At 32.5% G+C, this 26138-nt stretch overlaps 1 pseudogene across 1 annotated transcript; it reads left to right on the top strand.

Moving 5' to 3' along the window:
• Positions 1 to 3655: 3655 nt before the first annotated feature.
• LOC143235623 (AMP deaminase 2-like) lies at positions 3656 to 26138 on the top strand (annotated as a pseudogene). Its single transcript, XR_013019340.1, has 11 exons — positions 3656 to 3832; positions 13381 to 13601; positions 15311 to 15440; positions 15983 to 16114; positions 17896 to 17958; positions 18190 to 18321; positions 19307 to 19470; positions 22274 to 22400; positions 24506 to 24669; positions 25311 to 25431; positions 25962 to 26138. The product of XR_013019340.1 is annotated as an AMP deaminase 2-like (transcript).

Here is a 26138-nt window from a genome sequence, read left to right as displayed (position 1 = left end):
GCTCAACTGAGAGTGGAACATTCATTCAAGTTTGCTGTTTTTTATGAATGTTTGAATTCCTATTCTTGGTCTATTCACATTGCATATGCCTGCTGATGTATTGTGTTCTGGATGCTCTGAATCTTGTTGCAAATTGATTGTCTCTCCCTGACAAGGTTCTCCCCACATAGTTGTCTCTCAATCCTCACCATCAGTCAGAATTTGTCCCACCTTAACCTTTATGCCTGTCTTCTTTCCCAAGTTTTAACCATTATCAAATCCACCAGGTGTAAGATCCTTCTCATGGAGCTGTTTTAGAACGCTCGACCTTGGTTACCACTCCTTACCCTCTTTCAGTAAGTACTTCTTTTACCACTTCTGCTATCCCACTTCTTCCTCACCTATATCCATTTCAAACTGTACCAACTCATTGATTATCATGAGTAAAGCAGTATCAAGATAGCTGCTCATCCTTCTGATCCTGGTTGAATAAATTGGGACCAGCCTGCTTTTAAAAATTGGGTTTCATGGTCACCCATTCCACTTCCTCCAGTGTTACATTCCTCTGGACTTCATACCATACATGGAGTGTGGTAGCCCTTGCTTATTACCAGCTCATAGCCATTGGAGTGGTGACCATGAAGGCATCCTTCTGAGTAAGTTCAGTCCCATCAAGTTGAGTGTATGGTGGTGGTGGTATGTTGATGTAGATGGTGTGAACCAACCTCCTACTGCAGACTAAAAGAAAAATACCTTATTCTGTCTGGTTATGAACTGAAAGTGATCAACCAATATAAAATTCACTCCTCTGGCTGGAGACTCCTCATCCTACTGCTACCTGGATGTCAGTTCCAGTGTGGTTTGATGTTGAATTAGAGCTGGACCAACCAATATGTACCTGGTAGGGAGCCTTTCTCTTACAATAGATTGGAATATAAATTATCATTACTGCATGGTTTTTTATTTGACTGACACACACAGTGTTGCATTCCCTCTTCCTACAGTTGCTTGAATGTCAGTTTTTGAGTGGCTTGGTACCCTGATTGGATGACAGGACTGAAACTGTTTTCTCTTCTACTTCCTTTTCATGACATGAAAACAATAAGGACCTTCTTTCTACCATAAATTAAGCAATAAATACCCAATGCTGCTTGGATGTAGTTGTACATTTGATCCACTGATTACAGTTTGTTTCCTATCCACTCTACAACATTTGGCACATCAAATCTAGTATTGGATATACTTCCTTTCTGCCAAAATTAGCAGCATTTATTTTCACAGTGGGTAAAGAGTATACCTGATTCAGATATAGTGTAGTCTCTTACAGGTGTGTTCCTCTAAAGAGGGTTGTCGCACTTCATGAGATATCTTCAGATGTTTTCCAAAGGGAAAACATTGAGGTAAATTTTGCATCAGTTCCTACATTGGTTTAGTGTGGGATTTTATCTATTATATGAGCATAAGGAAGTTATTATATTAGAAGTTATGATTTTCCTAAATGAAAATATATTTCTGATAGTTAGTTTCCTCTCTTAAACTTTCCATCTGTACCCCTTACTTCTGGTGCTTTTCTCGCCTAACTTTGAAATAAGATGCCATGCTTTGCATCTCACAGCTACAGTACAACATGTTGCATGTCTCTTTCTGGATGATCCTGAGGTCCATTCTACTTTGTTAAAAAAGTATCCCTTTGTTTTCCAGTGCCATTAAGCACAAGGGATATCAATCCTATAGGCATTATCTAACTCTAAAATTTTTCCAGTTGAGTATATTTGTAAAGTTTAAATGTTCAGTGCTACTATTAGCCAATTAGACTAGCTTAAGTCTCATTACAGTAGTTTTCTTGTATGAACTACTTAGTGAAGTTTATTCAAAGTAGTCTTGGGATTATTTTAATATTTATTTTTTGTTATTATAAAGAGCACAGATAAAACTAGAGGAAAGGCATAGCCATTTTGATGGTGAAATAAAATCAGACACAGATGGTTTGATGGTTCAGAACAGTTGGCGTAACGTTCATGACTTTGTTCCTAATTTTCAAAGGGTTTCCATCAACGGAGAAGAAATTTCTGGTGTAAGTATTTTGTCTGCTTGTTGTTTTGCTGAATATCAGATACATTATTTAAAATACTTTTAAGGATAACTGTTTCGCTGCATTCAAACTATGACATTGCCATAGAGTTACTGTTGTTATATAATGTTAATAACACTTCTGAGTTCATTTCTGGACAAATATGTAAGATGGTTAGTTGTGTTATTTGATATAGATGTTTCAGTAGTATATAAAAGTTAAATAAATGCAAGTTTTTGTAATTTAGTCTTTTAAAAAACAGCAGTGTGTGATAAAAAAGATCCAGATTGATATAGCAATTAAGATCTCACTGAGGACACTTGAACATACCCATAATATGTGGAGACAAAAGGTGAGCTGGAAGATGATCATATACAAGTTAGTTCAAAGTGTCTACAGAGTTTCACAAAGTTTTGTTAGAAAAATTTAGACTTGCTTTTAAGCCACTGATGCTGTTAGATAGAGAACAGGATGGGAGTAGACTGATGTTACAAATGTGGAAGGCTACTAAAACCTAAACTTAATTTACTAGCTTCTGTATTATTGTAATATCTACAAATAGGTATTCATTATTCAAGTATCTCACAACTTTTCTTACCAAGTAGCCAGCAACCTTACATTTTTTCCCTAAAAATAGCCTAAATAATACCTTGAAAAGTTGGTGTAAATCATAAAATTCATGAATACTAATTTTGTACATGCTTACAAGATGACACATTTATGACAGTCTCTGTGTCAACTTTGGATAATCAAGTGTTCATATCTTCCATTATAAGATCTGCTACTTTATCCAATAATGAAGTACCATATTATTAATTGAGGTCTTGACAAACATCTTTGTTTGCACTTTTTTCTGGTGATTCATTTAAAGTCATTCTGTGATTGTTAAATACAAACTGTTTAAATAGTATTATCTGAACAAATACTTAACCTTGCATCCATGTATTATTACGAAAAACATTGTAACACAAGGCATCAAGTTTATGATTGTCTAATCAAACTACCGTACTATTGGATGCAAGCTGACCACTGAGCCTAAATAAACTGATGAACAAATCCAACACATTCTCCAATAGTTTAAGCTAGACAGAGTATCTTTAACCGTAGATTAATGTCAGCCCTTTTTACTTCCATGGTGGCAACATACATAATGGTGCTTGTATCAGGAAATCCTGTCACAAAACAGGATATGTTTATTCCTGCATGTAGTGTTGTGTTAAGCCACAACTGAATTAAGTGCTTCTTCCTTTGTGCTCTTACCATCACCGGGAAATCACTTTGTGCTGGAACACCTTTGGCAACTGGACCTGGGAAGCTTTGTGTGTGACTGTTGAGGTTGTAGGTCAAGACGTTGGAATATCTCAGGGTAAAACTTACAGCTGCATTTATAATGCTCCATGTGTTTGTGTGGGTTATATATATATATGCATGCATACATTATTTTTATTATTTTCTGTTTTGCTCTTCTTATTATTCACATATGTAGAAAAATTTATGACATTTCTTTCTAATATCAAAATCATTTGTCATAAGAAGTCCTCAATATTTCAGGTTTGTTTCATGTAAATATTGTATTTACTCTCAGGTTCCAACCGAAGACTTACACCAGGCATCTAAGTTTTTAATTGAAGCTTTAGTACTACGAAAGAAATATATGGACATTTCAAATCAGAGTTTTCCTTCTTTAACGTTTCAATTTTTTGCAACAGTTGAAACATGATGTTTGGGACACTAGCAATATTTTTATGGAGTCTAACCTGGCTGAGACTTTGAGTGGTGAAGGTAAAAGTTAATTTATTAATAACACAAAATTAGTGATAGTTACTGTTTTTTATAACTAGTAAGCAAAAATTTGTATGTGGGATGAAAAGTATGTTATCACTATGCTTTAAACCAGAAAAAAGGAAGAACTTATAATACTAAAAACTGTTAATTATAAATACATATTTTAATATTCACAATGTTTCAGGCCAGGACACCTTTCCTCAGGTGGTGTTCAATTTGTTATCGCAGGGGATTACCAAATACAAAACAGTTTATATGAGCATCATACAAACAGATGTAGAGTAGCATACATGTGAATCATTATTAAATCAATATTATTTTAAAATTAGGGTATATTGACATATATACAATAAAAACTTTATTATCCTTGGCAGTGTAGATAGGCAAAAATTTCAGTTAGAAAAAATTTTCTGTATGATATTATGTTACTGTTATAAAGTATGATATTCCTATATTGTCTTTGACAATAACAGTTTTAAACAATAATAAATCTTTAAAAAACTTTAGGTTTAATAAAAAGTTGTAATTACAGTATTTTAAACATGAATCACAGTACAGGCAGCTAACAATCGAAGCTTGCTGGCAGGAACAAACAAAAACGAAGCTACAGCAGTGCCACAAGGCTACAACTAGCATTTCTGAAGACATTGGAATTTTCATTTGCATGAGCTTTCCAGATACGTGGATAATTGGATAACAAAGATTTTTTTAGATATATATATATATATATCTACTCATCATTATAAATAAAATCAATAATTGAAAGTTTAGCTCAGACTTGTGTACAGAGGGAAAAAAGTGATAAAAGCTTTGTGTGATAATATGTTGTTAGAAGAAAAAAAATGTTCAGTTATGAACAAATTCTGCCACAGTTACGTTCCAAAATTATTATTAAGCTTGGTTTTATCGTTTTTTACTTCATTTGAATTATGCTATTAGAGTATGGTTGGGAAAAAATACTTTTTGTGTAACTGTGTGAGGCAGGCCTAGTTAGATCATGTTGTACTTGGTTGTATAAAGTTGTTTTTCTGGCTAAATAGGGCATTGTTTGTTAGGCTGCAAGTGAATGGGCAAAAAAAGTCATAAAAATATAATTATATATAAATGAATATAAAGGTGCTTAAATCCCACACATATAACATAAAACCTAGATCTGATTACTGATTTTAAAGATAGGCTTCTAATTTTATGGTGTGTTATAAAAGTTATTTTTATACATTTAAAAATAGCTGGTATGGATAGAGAAAGCGCTAGTAAAGGAGCGACAAACATTTCGACCTTCTTCGGTTGTCGTCAGGTTCATGTCAGGTCAAAAAGTTGTTCGCTCCTCTATTAGTGCTTTCTCTACCCATACCAGCCATTTTTAAATATATAATTTTCTCTACAAGTGGGTTTTCTCGTCATCATGGGAAAGTTATTTTTATTGGTATGCCATTGGTTGTGAGCATAGTGATTCTGCATGCAGTATTTTGGAAATTTAACCACAGATGATATTTATATAATAAAAACTTTATATGGAAGTATTAAACGAATGTTGAAAGACATTGAAATGTACAGAAATGGTCGGTGGTTTTTACTGTTTCTTCAGAAAGAGAAATGTTGCAATTAAATATTTTATAATAGTGAAAGCTCGAAGTTCTTACAGATGGCTCATATGAAACTTTATTTTGACCAAGTTTCATCCAGTAATGGAATAAGTTAAACTACTATACAACATAAACATTGAATTGATGATACAGGTTGTTTTATTCAGAATTGAACACATACACTTAATATTGTAAGTACTTTTGTAATGTATTTATATCTGTAATTGGGACATTTCCATGATATGTTATGGAAATTAAACAATAGTTTATGATGTATAAAGCAAAATATTTTTGTAATTTGCATATATTTCTGTAAGGAAATGTATATGTATGCTCGTGCTCTCATTTATGAATGTCATAATAATTTTATTTATTTTGTTCTGGCATTTTGTTCAGAGACAATTAAAATAATATTGTCTTTCAATACAGTACTTCCATCCTCTCACAAGCTTAGCTATTCTTGTTCATTGCTGCCCTCTATATGTAAAAGTTTTTATTATGCATGCCACAAACCTTCCACATCTTTCTTTTGGAATCAAATGATTCTGTTGTGTCTTTCATCCAAATTATCATGTGTCACTTCTTCACCAGTAGGAACATAGTGTACTCATATGGCATGTGCAACTCTACTAAACTGTTGCTTCTTGATTGACAGCACTTGCAGTCAGACATTTTTAAATTATTTGTCTGGATTATTATTTTAAATTGAATTTGTTCTTGGTGTAGTTTAGTTGAACGTACTCAGTTTTTTGTAAAGCACTCAGGTTCAGTTCCCCTTCTTCTGGGTGCATTTATTTCTTACTTTAGACACTTTTATTGACTAATATGACATGAATTCTGAAGTTCATGCCATCACTTCAGGAGTCTCATATTCAACAGGCACTTTACCACAGGCATATGGGTTAACCTTTATCTCCAGATAATGAACGTGTTAAACCCAGGCAAACTAATGAGGACTTTGAGCACCTGTTTTCACTTCCTGAACTTGCCATGCCTTACCCATACTTTTCCTGAGGATTCTATTCAGCCTTCCACAATTTATTGAACTTTAATTTTCGAGCATGTGATGTTTTATCCCTTGCTCTTATATCTTGTGACACACATTTTATATTACTGCATGAAAATACTTCCCAAATTTATTTGGGTTCATGCTGAACAATTCTCCTTTCAGTTGGGTGATGGTGTTAGTATGCTTCATCTTCAATAGGCTTTGGATCAGTCTGCCTACATGTATCATAGGACTAACTGTCCATATTTTATCCAGTAACTGTAGGGTTTGGTTTTACACATTTATAGAGGTGAGCTACAAATCTCCTATTTGTTTCACCCATGCTCAATAACCCTACCTCTATAATACCCTCACAACTCTTTTATAGTAAATTTCACAATCCACCTTCTGTCTGAAACTCTTTACAGAAATTTTGAGGGATTTACTGGGGATATCCCCTCCCTCCTTACTTCCATTTAGGCTCACTTGTCATCTTCAGCTCTGGCTTTGCAAATGTGGTTTATCTATTGTTGGGACATTTTAAGTCCTGGTGCTACCTTATCTTGAACCCATTTACCTGCTCCTTAAGTATTTGTGTGTGGCTCTGTTTTTAAGATGTTTTGTCTTTAATATTGGCTCATAATCCTTGGAGTCATGGATGTTATCTGTTAGCAACAATTTTCCCTTTTACATCTGGTAGTCCATTTATCTGAGTCAGAGCTGAGCACAGCCCAGTTCCAGTTTCCTGTTCTTCCCCTTTAAAGTCCTCACTTGTCCTTCCTCCTTGTAGTGCCACAATTCATTGTTTTTTATCGATGACATACTGTATATTGCCAACAGTTTTGGTCACTAATTGGCATGTTCAAGCTCAGTGGGAGCTTGACTTGCAGCCTTTGTTCATTGATGGTATCCTTTCACCACCATTGTTCAGGCTCTTGAGGTCTTTTTAAAATTCCATTTCTTGCCCCACCTCCCTTGCCCCAGGTACCTGTTACTTTACCTTCATCTTGGCATCCTCTAATTTGTCAGCATCTATCAGTGGTATAATACATGCCCTTTTCATCCCACAGACTATCACACTTGTTACACATCATTCACTGGGGTTTCACTCTTTTCTGCTTGTGGTTCCCAAAAAGATCAAATAATGGAGGTTTGTCATCAATCTTACTTGCCTCAGTTGTTTTGTTCACCTCATGCATTTCACCATGGAAACTTTCCTCACTCTTCGGTAAGCATTTTCTCTGGGTCTATGGATGACTAAGTTAGATTTCTGCAATGCTTACCTGCATATTCCTATCTCTGTATGATATTGACTTCATCATTGTTTCATCTGTTGGGGTAATGTACCAATTTCATGCCCTGCCCTTTGAGCTGGCTTCATAGCTTCAGTTTCTTATCTTTTATGTTGAGAAGTATAATAGATTTACCATTGTGCATTTATTTTGATGCCTATACTTATTTCTATGTAGTTATCTTTTTTATATGAGACATATATTCTTGACTGTATATTGCACAAGTCCTGCCTGTTCTTGATCTTTGTAGAACATTCATGTGTGTAAGAATCAACAAAGTACTAGGTTGGTTTGTAATATACTATTGATTGACAGTATTGTTGTGAGTTTTGGTGAATGTTCTGAAGTCTCACAGGATTGATGTATTAAAAAAAAACCTACACGCTGAAAAACCAAGAGAATATTGTTGGTCAGCTACAATCACTGTGTTATAGGCCTAGGAAGCTATAACTGTAATTAATGCCTATTAAGCAGAAAACTACAGAATTGGATCAGGAACATTTATAGATTTCTAATGTTTCAGTGAATTACTTTGGATGTTATTATTTCTCTGAGGACACAGGAAGGAGTGAACTTGTAATCAGTGTAAGGTCAATAAAACTAGCTAGCTTAAGTGAGGTGCAACAATATCAACTCAGAAATAATTTGCTCATGGTGTACTTAGGTCACTGATAAAATATCCAGTTGTAGACTGGATATAAGACTCAGCCTTGTCTGTAAGTTTATAAAACTGTTGTATGTAAAGCATCATTTGTAGTAATTATTGGTAATAATTGTTATTGTAAATTGTATTGTTTGTTATGTTTGTATATTAAAATATATTTGTGTTAAAAAAGGTATTGTTATTTGCAAACAAGAGTGTGCTCCCTTTAGTTGACTCTGCATGAGAAGTGGCATATTGCTTGAGGTCTCTTGGATACTCCTCCATCCATTGTAGATCTCCTTAGGTAGGTAGACAAAACTCATGCATTGATGGGTGTACCACTTGTTTCTCTTCATACATATTCACATATCATTTAAGAATGATTCCTTTCAGAGCTGGGGTGTGTGGGTTAATCACTAGTAGGCTTCAGGTTATTGGTCTGTCAATGGATGATCTTTACATATCAACATCTTGGAGTTCCTTCCTGTTCATTGGGTTTTGGATCACTTTCTTCCTATTGCCAGGTGTTATCTACTAATGATCCATTTGAACAGCTCAACAGTGGTGGCATATATCAATCGAATCGAAAAGGAGACACTAAGTTAAAACCCCTTTGTTTTCAATATTGGGTCTCCTGTATTAGGCCCATGTGGAACACGTTAATTTAATTTCATGCCACATCCTGGGTGATTTCAACTTCATGGTGGATTGTCTTTCCAACCCCACCAATATTTCACCAACAGTGTTTTTTTTTTAATTCTCTTGTTTTCAGGTGGCTTTGTAATCTGTAGGGTTTTCCTCACATTGATGCATTTGCCACAACCCTCAATCACCATTTACCTGTCTTTTGGTTCTCAGTACTTCATCCTCAGGCCTTAGCTATAGATGCTTTCAGTCAGGATTGTTCACACAAATTCATATTTTTATCCTCTTATCCAATTTCTTCATCAGGTAGTTTCCCTTATCTATATCACTCCATCCCAAGTCCTTCTGATTATTCTCTACTGACCAACTTAACCATGGTTTCCTCATTTACTACTACAGTTATCCTGTACCACTTCCCATGTTACCCAACCTCTTTCATAAATCATAGTTACTGGTTCTGCATCTTGTGCTTCATATCCTCCATCTTCATACCTAGCTTTTGTCCATTCCTTGATGAGGAGATCTGGTTTTCTATTGTATAGTTTTTATTTGGCTCAATTCATCTGTTCTTCATTCTTGGATGTCTTTAAGTGAAAATGGAAAGTCTTCCACACATGAGACCAGACTCAGAATTTTTCTGCTGGTGTATCCGAGTTTCTTACATGGTGTTTTGACCAAGGATCTTCAGTCTTCGTAATTTCAGATTATCAGACAGCTCCCATATCTTTCATCTTTTGCTGTACCACAGAGTTTTCCTTTCAGTTGTATTTATCATGTTAATTCATTCTTTCTAGATTTGTTTGCCTTTCTTGGTGACCTGCTCTTCCAGATTTGGATATTAATGTGATTCTCCATTTGAACTTTTTTTCCTCATGTTTTTTTGTTTCACCTGTCTCTTAAGGCATATTCCTCTTCCTTGTGGTCTGTTGGCATCAGCAATCTGACTTGTTCATCATTGGTGTTACACAAACATTTTATCACCATACCTATCTTCTCCTTTATCTGTATCCTTCTTTCCTTCCTAAACCCTTGGCAGCTCATGGGGATAACTTCTCTTTTTATCTGTTTACCTCCCCTCTGTTTCTCATCTCTAGACCTGTCCAGACGTGGATAGACTTATATTTCATGTATGTGCCCTTTATTGTTATATTACTAGTACATTTTGCTTATGGGGTTCTTGTTCTCATCTCTTTATCTCATGGCAACCGTCTTTATCCAAAGATTTCTCTTCTTGGTAGGAAATCCTACAATTGAGCATCTGGACCATCTGTAACATGTTCATCTCCCATTATTTACATCATATTGCAGTTTTGGCTTACTCAGGACTTTGCCTTCCACCTGTAGTTGTATTTCATATCTTGGTATGACTCTGACAATGGGTATGTCTCTATTAATGCTTTCTTTTCTTTCAGGGGCCTATTTGTCATACCTTCAATACATGGATCTTGTTCTGTTATGAACAGGTATTCTTTAACAATAATTTGCACTGTTTGCTGTGTTGACTATCACTTCCTTACCATGGCTTTGCATGTTCACCTTTGAAATAGGGTGTTTCACAAGATCACTCGTAGGAGAATAAGGTCATGACACTTGCTTCATAAATTGTCACTACTATCCATGGACTTTGTGGCTAAAGTAGAAAGGGATAGCTACCCATTTCTGTCATGCTTTAATTGAATAAACTGGTATGGCCTGCTTTTCACAATAAATTTCATGATCACACATTGCACTGTCTTGGGTGTCATCATTCTTATGAATTGTCCAATGCATTCTCAGCCCCCCTTTTTTCTTCTAGTAGAGTTTATACATGGATCTTGTTCTGTTATGAACAGGTATTCTTTAACAATAATTTGCACTGTTTGCTATGTTGACTATCACTTCCTTACCATGGCTTTGCATGTTCACCTTTGAAATAGGGTGTTTCACAAGATCACTCGTAGGAGAATAAGGTCATGACACTTGCTTCATAAATTGTCACTACTATCCATGGACTTTGTGGCTAAAGTAGAAAGGGATAGCTACCCATTTCTGTCATGCTTTAATTGAATAAACTGGTATGGCCTGCTTTTCACAATAAATTTCATGATCACACATTGCACTGTCTTGGGTGTCATCATTCTTATGAATTGTCCAATGCATTCTCAGCCCCCCTTTTTTCTTCTAGTAGAGTTTAAGAGCCCTTACTTCTTACCATTTCCAAGCCAATGGGGTAGTCATCTACAGAGGAATCCTATAACCTTTTAGTTCAGAGTAGGATGTTGGCATTCTGCCAGTGTAGGTGATGTCATATCCTCTGATCTGTGATTAATCATATAACAGAGTGAGATGTCAAAATACAGTTCACCCCTTTGGTTGGAAGTCATCATCCTTCTCTTCCGTAGCTGGTTTTGGATTTAGAGTGAACCAATCAACATAATTACTCACACAGGTTATGGGTTGTCTGTTTTCCTCTCTCACTTTCTTCTCCTGTGTTATGGATCACAGCAGGGATATGTGGGTTTGTTTCACTTCTATTCTTGACTCTCTGTATGTGGATGTTTATTGCTCTTTACCTGGTTCTGCCCTGTTTCACATGGTTACAGAAGCTGATTGCAAGTGATATATTTCCTTTAGATATTGAATGTCAAATTCCTGGATCGATAGCACAGAGCTAATCCTCTGTTGTTTCCAGAAATCAGAGTAGTTCTCAGTTCCACAGTTTTGGGTTTGAGGTAAAAATGGTAGGATCCTCATCCTATCCTCACCTGGATGTTGGTGACCTGTGAGGAGGTTTTGAATGCAGTTGACTTACCAAGTACAGTCTGCCACATCATAGGACTCATCCTTATTTATCTACCTTTATTAGTGTTGGATTGAGTTACTGTGTCTGTCTCCAGTTAGGATTACTTTCCTCCTACTCAGACATGCTCTTCTCATTTACCATCCTGATTTCTTACACATTACATGAATGAATGAGGATTATACCTAGATCAGAAATGATGCAATTCCTGTCTTTGGATCTGACTATCTACTCTGCAGAGGCATCCTTCAGATACTTTTGGGGGGTACATCTGTTTTTATTTTGCACCAGTCTCTCCTCCTATTCAGTATGGAATTCTAGCTAATCTTGTTGGTGGAGGGAAGTGCCATATCAGAAATTATAATTTTCTTCAACTGAAAATTTACTTCCTATAGGTATTTACCTCTACTCACTCTTCTCACCCTTACTTCTCAATCATTTGTAGTGTTTTCATCATCTGATAGTTCAGTAGAGGCACATAGATGGAGTCACTTGCATCACATGAATGCACTGTCCTCCTACTGGGAGGGGGAGAAATGGTGCATGATGATTTGCATGAGAGAGACAGTGGAATCATTTGCTTCCAATAGGGGGTACAAAAGACTTGTGGCACGTGTTATAAAAAGTTCACATATAGATGGCAGTAATGAATGAGAATAGCTAATCTTGTGAGTAGAAGTAGGTATCTATTGGAAATACATTTTCAGTGTAAGAAAACTTTAAAGAATGTAGTGATTTTGTTCTTATTTTAAACATTTATGATGGCAAGGGAAACTAAATCATCATGTTAATATTTGGGCTGCATTATACTATGGACTCTATAGCATATATTAACTCTTTTCTTTTTTTGTTAAATCCATATTCCCATACAAATGTAGTTAACATTGTCTTGGCTATATGAATACTGCATCCCAGAAGAATCTCAAGAGTTTTCTGATAGTTATATGCTGTTTAAATTACATGACAGAATTATGCATTTACCACAATTCTTAAGTATGTATCAGGCTTTCTCAGAAGTTTTCAGTTAAATCCTGATACATGCCCAATATATACTGTTTTTCTTCTGCAGCTATATTTTCATGGTTAGAGATGATAGAATTGAAAATAAAATCTGAATCAGCTGTGATTTTACTTGTACCTGAGGTTTTCCTTCTTATCTTCCCAGGAATATCAAAACTTTGGATGTCAAAGAAGACCTAATGGTTAAGAAGAGTTATCCAAACCAAGTGTTGAATACTTGTTTACTTTAAAGTTTGTGTCACATGCATGTATACATAGATGGATAAATTATGTAACAGAAAACAATAGGCCCAAAAATGTTGGTCAAATGATTGTTGAATATTGTATTTAAAGATGAATAACGTGGTGTTATGAAAGAAAGTAATCAACCATAAAATCATAAATAACCAGTTTTTTATGACTCTCACATTTTGTGGCAAAAACACCAACGTTATAAGGAAATTAAGAGAATAAAATAATTCCACAGAGGGAATAAACTGTAATACTGAGTTAATTTTCAATCTTTTTTTGTTACTTTAAAAAATATTTGTTGATAAGTTTGTTTTAGATAAATATGCTATCACTATTTCTTTGTTGAATGTATAAATTACAGACCACCCTTACCACGATCCTCCTATGGTGAAAGACCCTTGGACATGTGTTTTTCCTGAGAATGCTGGATACCAGCTTAAAATGGAAGATGGTGTAATTCAAGTCTCCCCTAGTCTAGATGATATGAAAGATGGATGTCGTTGTGATTATCCGTTTTTTGTCCTTATCAGATTTTGTTCGTGACATGAATTTGATTTGTGCACTGATTGCAGATGGCCCATTGTATGTATCAATTGAAGAACAACATATCATTAACGTTTTTTGTGTACTGTAAATAATTGATAACTACTGTAAATAAATGCTGTATGTGTGTGTATATATATATATGTGTATATGTATATATATATATTGTCCCTTGGAGCACTTTAGATCAAGTCTTCCTTTTGTTTGTATCTAAAGTTATTTTTCATTTATTCTGCTCCAAACATTAAATGACCATCAGAGCTTAAAAATTATACAGCTACAGCAAGTTAAACCAATGTTATGCCATGTCAACAGTCAGTTAATTTTTATATAAATCAAGTATCTTATGTTCAGATATGTGATTGGGAACCCTTATGATTAGCCAGTTATCTTATTATTCTCTTAAGTAATTACTTAAACATATATAGGTTTACATTTTTGCAGTTCATAACTTTTTTACTTCATCACATAGTTTGGTCACCTTGAACAGAAAGTGCAGCTTGTCAACAATTTTACATGCATCAGACAGAAAGCTGATAAGTTTCTGAGTTATATGTATTCATTCTGCAATTTTAAGATATTTTTAGGATATCTAGTAATTTAATGGAATGTGATGCATCTCTCAAGACCATCCCATATATGGTATTTAGATTCAGTGAATGTGAAGGTAATTCCATTCATTCAGTCCTTACTGTAAAAAAAATATGTTGATTGATTTAGTTGTTCTGATCTGCAAGGTAAAGTTAGGTACAGTTGTATCAGTAAGTTGTAGTCTAAAGGATTGTAAGAAATAATTATTAATATTAATGACCTTAACTCTTTAGTTCTGCAGGATTCCCTTATCAGTTGAAATGTCAAACTTGTATCCATATGAAATTGGGTACTGTTCTGTCAGTGTACTTTTAAACTTTGTTATAAACTTCACTTCAAGCAGTTTTACTGAATCAGTAATTGTAACTGCTGCAAAATATATCAAGGACTATTTATGCCATTGCTATTTAACAAGTTCTCATAGGAAAATAAAGTATTTGCAAAGAATGTCCCAAACTTAAAGACTTCATCAGAATTATTTTTATCTTAATTGCAGAGATGTTTCTTAAACATATGGGGTTGACTTTCTAGGTCATTAGAATCCATATGTAAAACCTGTAATATGTTATGAGAATCAAAATATGGTTTTGTCGCTTCATGAAATAAATGTCAACATTGTGTTTCAAACTCCAGGCTGCTTGCATACTGTTTTGTGATTGTGTTTTCACTTTCAGCTACTTATCTTATTTCTCTATCTTTTTCAAGATTCCTGTTCCCCCATTCCCCATCCCCAGTGGCACAGTAATATATCTGCAGAATTACAATGCTAAGAAGTGGGTTTTGATACCTGTGGTGGGTGAGCACAGATAGTCAATTGTGTAGCTTTATGTTTAATTACAAACAAACAAACCCTGTTCTTCCCTTTCTATATTAAAAAAAGGTTTAATAATCTTGGTACTTAATAATGTACCAAATAAAGTAGTGTTTAGAGAGTTTGTTTACTTGTATACTTTCTAAGTTGGGGAAGTATTGAATATTCCATGTTTCAAATACATCATTTCCCAAATTTGGAAATAAACTGATATAGTAACATTTTGTGTTGTTTTATATAAACTTGTGATATTGTGACAAGTAGATTAACAGACAGTTAAATGGCATTAAATTTTAATGTTTTAAAATATGTAAAAAACATGAAAAAGGTAACATTCTATTGTTAGGAAATCATTCTGCTATCGAAGATTAAGTTACTTGTCATCCAAGTATCAGTTGCATGTACTACTAAATGAGCTACAAGAACTGGCTGCTCAAAAAGCTTCTCCTCACCGAGATTTCTATAACATAAGAAAAGTAAGAAATAATTGTTATATCAGAGTTTATTTTTATCATCTTAATGATCTTTTGCAGTACCATTTCAAACTTAAATTTTTGTTTATTGATGTTATTTTAATTTCATCAAAGATTTTTGACATAAATTTTTTTCTACTTTTCTAAAAGTTTGTGTTGTTTTTAATTACTTAATGAGTGTTTGTAATATGTACGTAGCATTATTGGGATTCTTTGTTAATGTTCATTATATGAACTTGCTTTCCAGTTAACATTTGTTTTGAAATCAGTTTATTATTTAGTGAAACAGCTAAAAAAAACTATTGAAACTTGAAGAAAAACAAATTGGAATTCTAAATAAATGCAACACATACAAAAATTTTTATGAAAATTTAAAAATGTGTGAAATATTATTTATGTCATGATTCTAAACTTTTGATCCACTAGAAACTGTGTTGTGTAGTTAATTTATCTTAGCTCTTGTATTTCAGTGAATGGGTTTCATAAATGCCTTTGTTTTAATATGGATGAATATTTAATAATGATTTTTGAATTGTTGTCCCTAGGTGGATACTCACATTCATGCTTCATCATGTATGAATCAAAAACATTTGCTGCGTTTTATTAAGAAGAAAATTAAAACTAACCACGATGATATTGTTTGTGAAAAAGATGGTGTTATGATGACTCTTGACATGGTAAATATTTTTATTACAAAGTTTTGGAGAATCTCAGTAACTATCTGCTGTAATTAAATATTAATTTAGTATAAAAACAGTTACTGGATACCGTAATGGTGTTTGAGACCCATAATGGAGCAAACAAAGGATAAAACTATTAATTTAGTATAAAAACAGTTACTGGATACTGTAATGGTGTTTGAGGCCCATAATGGAGCAAACAAAGGATAAAACTATTAATTTAGTATAAAAACAGTTACTGGATACCGTAATGGTGTTTGAGATCCATAATGGAACAAACAAAGGATAAAACATGTAGGATTTCTCTGGCTTAAACATTTTTTTCTTTGTAACAGTTAGACTTAAATAAGTACAGTAAAGCACTTAGAAGCTTGTTATGAAACAACTTAATATGGAGAAACCACAATTTCAGTAAGGTTACTGGATAAAAAAGTTAATATTGTATACAATCAGAGAAGTAAAGTCAAGAGTACTGTATCATAAAGCTAGTAGTGTGAGAATACTTGTTTTTAATCTGTGAACTTTGTAGCATGAAATAGTGATATTTATTGTAACTATGATTATTTTAGAAACATTGATAACCTTCTTTAACTGTATGTATTAGCTTTAAGTAAAATAAAGTAACTGTAACACTCACTTGACACAAACCATATGAAAATAATGTATCGCTACTGTGCAGGTTCAGTTCATTTCTAACATGTGGTTAGTTATTATTAGAATAGCATAGTGGGGCTAAGAAAAAATGAGCAAAATTTGAAAAAAAAAAGTCGTGTTTACATATGTATTGTAACTGTAGATGTGTGTTTTAATTATTTGGTTTGTTGAGGAAATGTTTATATAAGAATTGGGCTTTACCTCACACCGTTTAATTTTAATTAATTTGTATAAAACGTTTAGATTTAAATGGTGATAGTGTGTGTATATTTTTCCTTTCAATGAACAAATATAACTTTTGGCAACAAAGACTAATAACTGGTGTTTTCTTGAACAATGTATCACCTATAAGTTAAAAAGGAATATCCTGTTTGGAAGATTGTGATTTAAGACTACACAATCTATCAATAGAGAAAAAGAAAACACAGTAAAATAAAGTAAATCAAACACAATAAATAGCTATCTGTCCAATATTTTGATTATGCTGACATTATCATTGGTATGAGAACAAATTTTAGCCATTGTTAATAAGTGCAAAGAGCAAGAATGACCAACTGTGGTTTTATTGTCTCTGTTTAGCTTGCAGTATGATAAACACATTTGTTATAGGTATACTTGTGCTGTAAGTAAAACAAAGTTAAAATTATATAATTCAGATGAGCATCTAACAGTTGTAGCTAATTACAGCTGATGATGAATAAATCCTCTCATTAAAACCTAAAGCTGACCGCTGTTATTTGTCTAAAACTTTGGTGTTCTTCAGGTAAGTAGAAATTCTGTGTTAATTAACTTTGAATTGATTTTATGATTCTGAACATAGATGTTAATTATCTATAATTTATTAGAACTATACAAAATACGAGATTTTAGTCAGTCAGTTTAATTTGTGAAATTTTGAAGTGATAGTTTAGAGAACTATAAATAACAGTTATCTGTAAGCAAAGTATAATATTGTTTTTTGAAATAGACAACTTAACTCTTAATCATGTATTTGTAGGTCTATATTTCAACTTTATGGACAAGTTAAAACTATTTGTATAAATACTCAGGTCTTCATTATTGTTTTAAAACTGTAAATCACTAATTTTATAAAATAGTAATATAGTTTCTTTTCTTATCTTTAGGTTTTCAAGTCGCTGAATATCACAGCATATGATCTCAGTGTGGACTTACTGGATGTCCATGCTGTGAGTTGAAATCTGGACTTCTCTCAAAAGTTATTTTGTGTAAATCTAGGAATAAATAAGAAATATATCCAAAATTTTGTTTTCATTTTAATAGTCTTAATATTAGTTATTAAGAAACAAATTATGAAAACTTTTTGTGATATTATATAAGTCATGTTATATTGTCTGCATGCCATTTATAATGACTGTCATCAGTAATTTTTCTTTCTAATTGTTTTCTTATCATTTCAGGATCGAAACACTTTTCATAGGTTTGACAAATTCAATGCTAAGTACAATCCAATTGGGGAGAGCAGTCTCAGAGAAATATTTCTTAAAACTGATAACTACATCAATGGCAAGTACTTTGCATCAATTCTCAAGGTAAGCTAACAGACTGATGGACGAAGCTAGTAACTAAAGTACAGCTAACACACTGATGGACAAAGCTAGTAACTAAAGTACAGCTAACACACTGATGGACAAAGCTAGTAACTAAAGTACAGCTAACACACTTATGGACGAAGCTAGTAACTAAAGTACAGCTAACACACTTATGGACGAAGCTAGTAGCTAAAGTACAGCTAACACACTCATGGACGAAGCTAGTAGCTAAAGTACAGCTAACACACTGATGGACGAAGCTAGTAGCTAAAGTACAGCTAACACACTGATGGACGAAGCTAGTAGCTAAAGTACAGCTAACACACTGATGGACGAAGCTAGTAGCTAAAATATGTGGTTTGTTAAAACCAACTTGCCTTGTTAACTTTGTTTTCATTTTTTTTTGTGAAAGCAACAATCAAAGTCATATTCAAGACTAATAAAAATTGTTATGAACTGTTTTATGTTTGCTCGAAGATATGAAGAGAAAGAAAATTTGTGGTATATAATTCTGTATCTACTCTTAATAACATAAGTAATGGTTTTCAAGTGAGACTCAAAACTCAAGCAAAGTTGTTTTAATAAAACAAAATAAGATTATAAACTATGTTTTTTCTCTAGTTATTTCTTATCTAATCGAAGTATGAAAACGTTTTCAGTGTCATGTTCTCTTATAATTTGAATATTGGCTCTAGGATTTTTTGTAACCTAAGAATGAAATATTAAAATTAAAGATGCATTCTTTTATTAGTAGAATTTTAAATGCATTTTTTACTTAAATATATTTTATGAGAAATAAAATGCCCATGAAATAATTATAACATTTTAATAATATTCATTTGCTACAAGATATACTTTGTATTAAAATATTATTAGTATTTTTCTTTTTGCTTCTCAGAAGCCTAAAACAGTTTTTATTGTAAATTTCAAATGATAAAGTTCATTACAAATTTGCAATCTTAAATATGTTATTATTGCACTATAGGAAGTGATGTTTGATCTGGAGGAAAGCAAATACCAGAATGCAGAGTTTCGACTATCAGTATATGGTAGAGATAGAGATGAATGGGACCATCTAGCTAAGTGGACTGTTGATAACAATGTGTACTCTGACAATGTGAGGTGGCTAATCCAAGTTCCTCGACTTTAGTAAGTCATAAATGCAATATTTTCTCACCTAATTGTTTAATCTATTGGTCATAACATGTGTGGAAAGTTAGAATAGGCATCACTTCTATTGGTTGATAGTTGAACTTCATACGAATGAGAAATCATTTGAAAGCTGTTTATAGATGTAACCAATTAAGAAGAGTCTGTTATGTAAGTATGTTTCTACCTTGATTTATTTTTTAAAGTCCAGTGACTTTATCTTTTTTTTTTTTTACTGTAACATTATTGATGTAATTTGCTTTCTATAGTAACTGTTTTCCAAAATTCACGTTACATACATAGCTACTGCACCTGCTGAAGAACAACTGACATTGTATAGCATGATAAAAATTTATTTTAAAACTAGATGAGTTTGTAAGGTAGTTTGTGATGTGATATTACTTCACAGAAATACCCATCTAATAAATATTCAAGCCTCATAGTTCTTCAGCAACTAAATGTGCACTTCCATCATGAAGTGTCTGTAATGACAACATAAGTACATTAATATTGCTGAAAGTCATTGCTGATAAGGCTGTACACTCAGGAGCAGAATGTAATAGGTAAGCTAGAATATAACGTGAACAGTGTTTAGTTGAACTAATATTTATATCAATGATCTATAATATTTTCAGCTCTTTGGTGTAACACACCTTAACTGACAAAGCATGGCCTATTATGGCAGGAAATATTATTTTCAACAAGGTTTCCTATTTGATAAAAATAATGCATTCTATTCTTTACTAATAGAAATGTAAAATATAATTTTATTAATTGTATAGATTAACAGATTGATTTTTGGTTGCTCTCTAAATACATAGTTTGCTGTATTTGGAAGTTAATATCATTGGGTGAAAGTTATGTTACTACATCACAATCAATGATAATAGCTTGAATCATGATACTTCAAAAGGCTTAGTGTAAATGTTTCCACTTAGAATAGTGTATATAATAACATAATAACACTTCAAGTTCCCAAAATTTGATTTATGCAACCAGCAACTTGGTCTGTTGGTCAGTTTTAGGGATACATCATTGAATGTTGGTTGAAATGCCATTTATGTCAGTCATCAAGTCTTGTGCAGTATGTTTAAATTTGTGAAGTGTTATTTTTTCTTAATTGGTTAGTGGTTGATATTATATTAAGTTACAATTAAAGTGATAGTAATTTAAATAATGTTATTCTGATGTATGTTTCCAAGTTTGGCATGAATGTTACTTGATGTAAGAAATATTTTTAGTTGAGTACTCAACTTATAACTCACTTTTTTTAACCACTTTCAGTTATTTTTTTTCAAGTATCTCATTGAGTACTTTTGTCAAGTAATGAAGTGAGAAAATTTAGTCAAGTGTTAGAAGGACTCATTTTGTGGAGGAGTTTGCTGTACTGTCATAGGATATCCTTAGGAGTTAGGTTGAATATTATAGCAGTATAACACAATGTTACTCTTGTAAAGTACAAAAGCATCAATTAGAATACAACGTATTGTAATGTCATAATGGACGTAAAATAGTTTAAAAATTACTTGTACATATTTTTCATATTTAAATTTCTATAAGATTCCTTAAGAATGCAGTTTTATTGATTAAGAATTTGTCAGAAGGGAACTTCTGTTAGATACTAAAATATTTCTATTAGAGAAAAGAAATTGTTTTGTTGTGTTGCTAAAGAGTAAAGTTTTTAATCGCATTGAATATTTTGTGTTGGTTTTTAAACAGGAAGTTGAGAGTTTTCTACAACTATTTTATTTTTGATCTAATAAAACAAAACCATGTTTTGGAAAAGATTTTACTTACCATCAAAATGGTAAAAAAGTTAAAACCCAATTCAAGTGTTGTTTGTTTGAGTGTGTGTGACAGATGTTGGTTATATGATAAAACATTTATTAAACTATCATTCTGTAACTATGAAAGAAATCAAGTGAAGCAAACAGACCAAAAACTATACAAGTCATGCTGTCATTACAAAACCCTATTACAGTACATATATAAACAACATTTCAGACGAACTGTTATCTGTCATTGTCCAGCTGGCTGATAGGTTCTGGTATTGAATGAAAACCGTTTGGGCTGAGATTTGTAGGAGACAACAATAGATCTGAAATTCTGATTTTACAGGCCACTGATGTATGGAATGGACAACTCAAGAGTTGCTAGAATCCTTAAAAACAAGCTCCTGTTAGAGTTCCAACTAATCTGATGACACACTCACCAACATTCAGTAAATCTTACGCAGCATGATTGGCTTAAAGTTCTTCAAATAACAATCTGTAGACAGAAGATTCTGATGTTTGTTCATCCATTTGGATTTCCTCAATAAAATGTAACATGAATGTGAAAGATGTTTTCATTCCAGCTCATAACATATCTAATTGTTGTTCCACATATTACCAAGAAATGGTTAACTCATTAGAAATATTATTTTGCACATGACATCATTGATAAGAAGAATGCTCTTCTCTAGATGGCTAGTTTCAAATCAGGAAATATCTTCTTGCAAAACTATGTGAGATTCTGTTGCTGCTGTGGAATAGAAAATCACTCTTTTAAGATCCAAAACGTTTTCAAGAAGTTGATGTACGCATATATGATACATACATATAGGTGGTAAAAAATGTAAACAGACGGTTGTAATATTCAGTGATGTTTCATGTTCTACTGAAATCAATAAGTAATATTTCATCACTAGTTTCCTAGTACCTTTTTTACACACAAAATATTTAAGTTTATATTTGTAATATTGAAGTCATTTTGTTTTTCACTGATAATTTTTAATGATATACGAATACTTATTTATCCTCAGTGATATCTACAAGTCCATTGATATTGTAGAGAACTTCCAGCAAATCCTGGATAATATTTTCATGCCTTTGTTTGAGGCTACTAATGATCCTCGAAGCCACCCTGATCTTCATGTCTTCCTGCAGTATGTAAGTAAATATCTGTATGTTGTATATGTCATTAACTATGTAGCACTTAATGCTATCTATAGTTTGTGTACAAGGTTTTAATATAATCATAGTATATTAGATTTATATTTCTCTTGGAAAAAACACGTTTCATATTACAACTAATTTATACAGGTTACTGTTTGTTTTGTTGTTAACAGTTAGGTGTTGTATGTCTTAAATTTTTAGTTTCATTCTGTATTTATCCACTTCATAAGGACACTGAACCTTTATTTTTTTATTTAAATATTGTAGATTTATCTCCACTTATCATTTGTGAGACCTTATCTCACAAATTATTACTACAATCAAAAGTGGTTAGTGACAGTTGTAATCAAGGAATACGTTTTATATTCTAGTTTTATTTATGTATAATTTTTCTGCTAAATTTTAAAACAGGCAGATGGTGTTGATCGTTTAAAAACAAAACAGTCAGATGATTTCTTATAATGTTTACTATATTCCCAGTGCTCCTTTAATTTTAAAGAATTTCTGGTTTTCTTTGTTGTCCAGTAAATTATATTTTCACTATTTTATTTGATATCCTCCATAGTGAGTGTGTTCAGCTATGACAGATTTCTCTGAGTGGGAAAGTCACATGTCATCCACGTGTTCTTTTCATTTTTGATTGGTCTTTCAGTGTATCAATTGTATATTTTAAAACAGCTGCAAGATTTGCTGTAGTCTTCTAAATGCTTATATTTTATAGGATCAGTGGGTTGTTCATTGTCTTATTGGATTTAAAGATTGTTCTGATAATAAATTTTTGTAAATTTTTCAAAGTTTTTAGTTGATATCCTGTACAAAGCTAAAATTCTTTTTACATCTAATGAGGGCTAAAATATTTGCTCTGCTTTATTCAGAAAGGTCCTGGCTATCAAATTTTTATTTGCATGACTGTGGACTGTTAGGTTTGTAATGAAAGTACAGGAAGGTGTGAGTAGGATTTTTGGTGATGTGCATCAAAAGATGGTTGTGTTCTTCTATCTGTGAGGTGAACAAGATGTTTTGGGAGTAGAGGTAAGTTATAAATTATGTAATGGAAGGAGTAAAAGGACAGGCAGACACAGTATGGCTTGTGCACCCAAAGTGTAAGTTTCTAATGTGTCGTAATTGTGTAATTAATCAGATGGAAATTGATTTTAATTGGTAGGAAAAAAATAATTTTATAATAAAATAGTAAAACTAGAAAATTTTTATTTTTTGTTCTATAAGACATTTTCTCACGTCTACCTCATCCCATATAAAAGTCATTTTAATATTAGATCAAGTAACTGAATAACTTGATAGTGTAGGAAACAATTCTTGATGATCAAAAACCCGCTTGAAATAAAAGTGTATCTCAGAATGGCGGATATGGGTATTAACACTTTTATTGATACGGAGAGAACAGTGTTTTGATCTTCCTAGGTCATCTTCAGGTTAAGAAAGAGAGAGTTTGAATGTGACAGTTGCCAGACACATCTTAGAGATGAGAGTATAAACGGGTACAGGATTGTAGGAGGCGTTGCAGGGGATGTTAGGTTATTAATTAGTATAAGTACACCGGCAACGGTCACATTCAAACTCTTTTTCTTAACCTGAAGATGAACTAGGAAGGTCAAAACACTGAGATACAGTGTAAGGAACAGTTTTGTGTTGTTATAAACATAATATTTATAAAATACTTCAAGAGATCTACAATCTGTTCTCAGTGAGTCTTTAATTATTTAATTCAAAATACAAATATTTCTTTATCAGTTCTTACCCTGTTCTACATGTTGAAGATTTACTTCAGTAACCGAAACCATCACCAATCATATACACAAAGTTAGGCTTATGCAGTGTTGGATCTTTCTAAGTTTGAATTTATTTTTTTTTACACACCACTATAATAACTACTGATATAACAATATTCATACAGGAAAGTTTTGTCATTGAATACTTAAAGTAATTTAAAATGTAAAATTTAGTACGTAAAATGTGAAATTTGTTTTAAAATAAACAAATGACTAGCAATAAGAAAAACCACTTCCTTCATGTATTGTTAGCTAGATCATACAGGTCATATTAAGTTATAAACAAAAAAAATGTAATTTCTTTGACAGGTAATTGGCTTTGATTCAGTGGACGATGAGTCCAAGCCTGAAAATCCAATGTTTGATCAAGATGTTACCCTGCCATCAGACTGGAGTGATAGTGAAAATCCACCTTATAATTATTATTTGTACTACATGTATGCAAATATGACAGTTCTTAACCACTTCAGAAAGTACGTAATGTGTAACATACATGGTGCAAAAAAAAACGACTTTATTTTGATTTGTTGGCAAATGAAACAATGTCTCACTAGTTAATTGTTTAAGTTGTCCACATATTTTTATTTTAATCTGTAAAGAACTAATTTAATAAATTATTTTTGATACCCTTTAAGCCTATATAAAGAAGGTGCTTACAATATTGTTATAATAATTTAGAATTCATAAAATTATGTTCACCTAATCAGATTTTAGACATGATATTTCTGTTCATAAATACCAATAAAATTGGTGTATTTAGAAGGGTAAAAAAAGTTAAAACACTCGTATACTTTTTAAGAAAATATAATAATTGTTTTTTTCTAACTTCATTTTTATTTTTTATTTTTATTTTAATCTGTAAAGAACTAATTTAATAAATTATTTTTGATACACTTTAAGCCTATATAAAGAAGGTATTATTGTTATAATATTTAGAATTCATAAAATTATGTTCACCTAATCAGATTTTAGACATGATATTTCGTTCATAAATACCAATAAAATTGGTGTATTTAGAAGGGTAAAAAAAGTTAAAACACTCGTATACTTTTTAAGAAAATATAATAATTGTTTTTTTCTAACTCCATTTTTTTGTTATTATTATTTCATCTAGAGAACGTGGGTTTAACACATTCTATCTTCGTCCTCATTGTGGAGAGGCTGGACCAGTACAACATTTGATAGGTGGATTTCTTTTGAGTGAGAACATATCTCATGGTTTGCTTCTACGAAAGGTGAGATAGTGGTATTTTTAAGCATTCTTTGTCATCTATTGTACATTTAAAGCCAATTTAGTTTATTATAGGTACTTTATTATAGCTCAAAAATAACCTTAATTAAAAAGGTTTGTTCATAATCTGTGGTAAAAACTTGTATATTTGGTCACCTTGCCCCTGGCCATCCCTCTAGCCTTTGATTACTGAATTTAAAAGTCCTTACCCTCTTATGGCAATTCAGTTGGAGTATGGTAATTTCTTAGTCAAGATAACAGCTAAAATTGACCCCATTTTAAATGGTTGCATTTTGTGAATATCAAAGCATTCGAAACACAAAATTTAATTTTTCAAGAAATTAATGTTAAATATTGTCAATAAATCAGTAAAAAATATAGGCTACTCCAAAACTGATTGTAAGTTGCACACTGGAGATAACAAAGAAATGAAATGATTTGTCAAGAGAAGGAACCCGATAACAAAGTGATTCATGGCAGCTAAGGTAGAAATTACCTTTGAAACTGTCATACAACTAACTAATACATATATAGCTCTACAAAACTGATACAAGATTTGTGGTTCCCAAAGCAAATAGCTTGGCAGAAAACCAAGTAATGAACACCATGTGGATAGAATCTGGCAAGCAGCAAATGGTAATATGTCATTACAATGTACGTCTACTTGACTGTTACCTGAAAGAAGAACCACACAAACGAAACCCAGATTAA

The sequence above is a fragment of the Tachypleus tridentatus genome, chromosome 12, assembly GCF_004210375.1.
Source record: "Tachypleus tridentatus isolate NWPU-2018 chromosome 12, ASM421037v1, whole genome shotgun sequence".
In the NCBI taxonomy this organism is placed as follows: Eukaryota; Metazoa; Arthropoda; class Merostomata; order Xiphosura; family Limulidae; genus Tachypleus; species Tachypleus tridentatus.
Note: the sequence above shows the minus strand (reverse complement) of the source record. Positions and strands in the feature narration are given on the sequence as shown.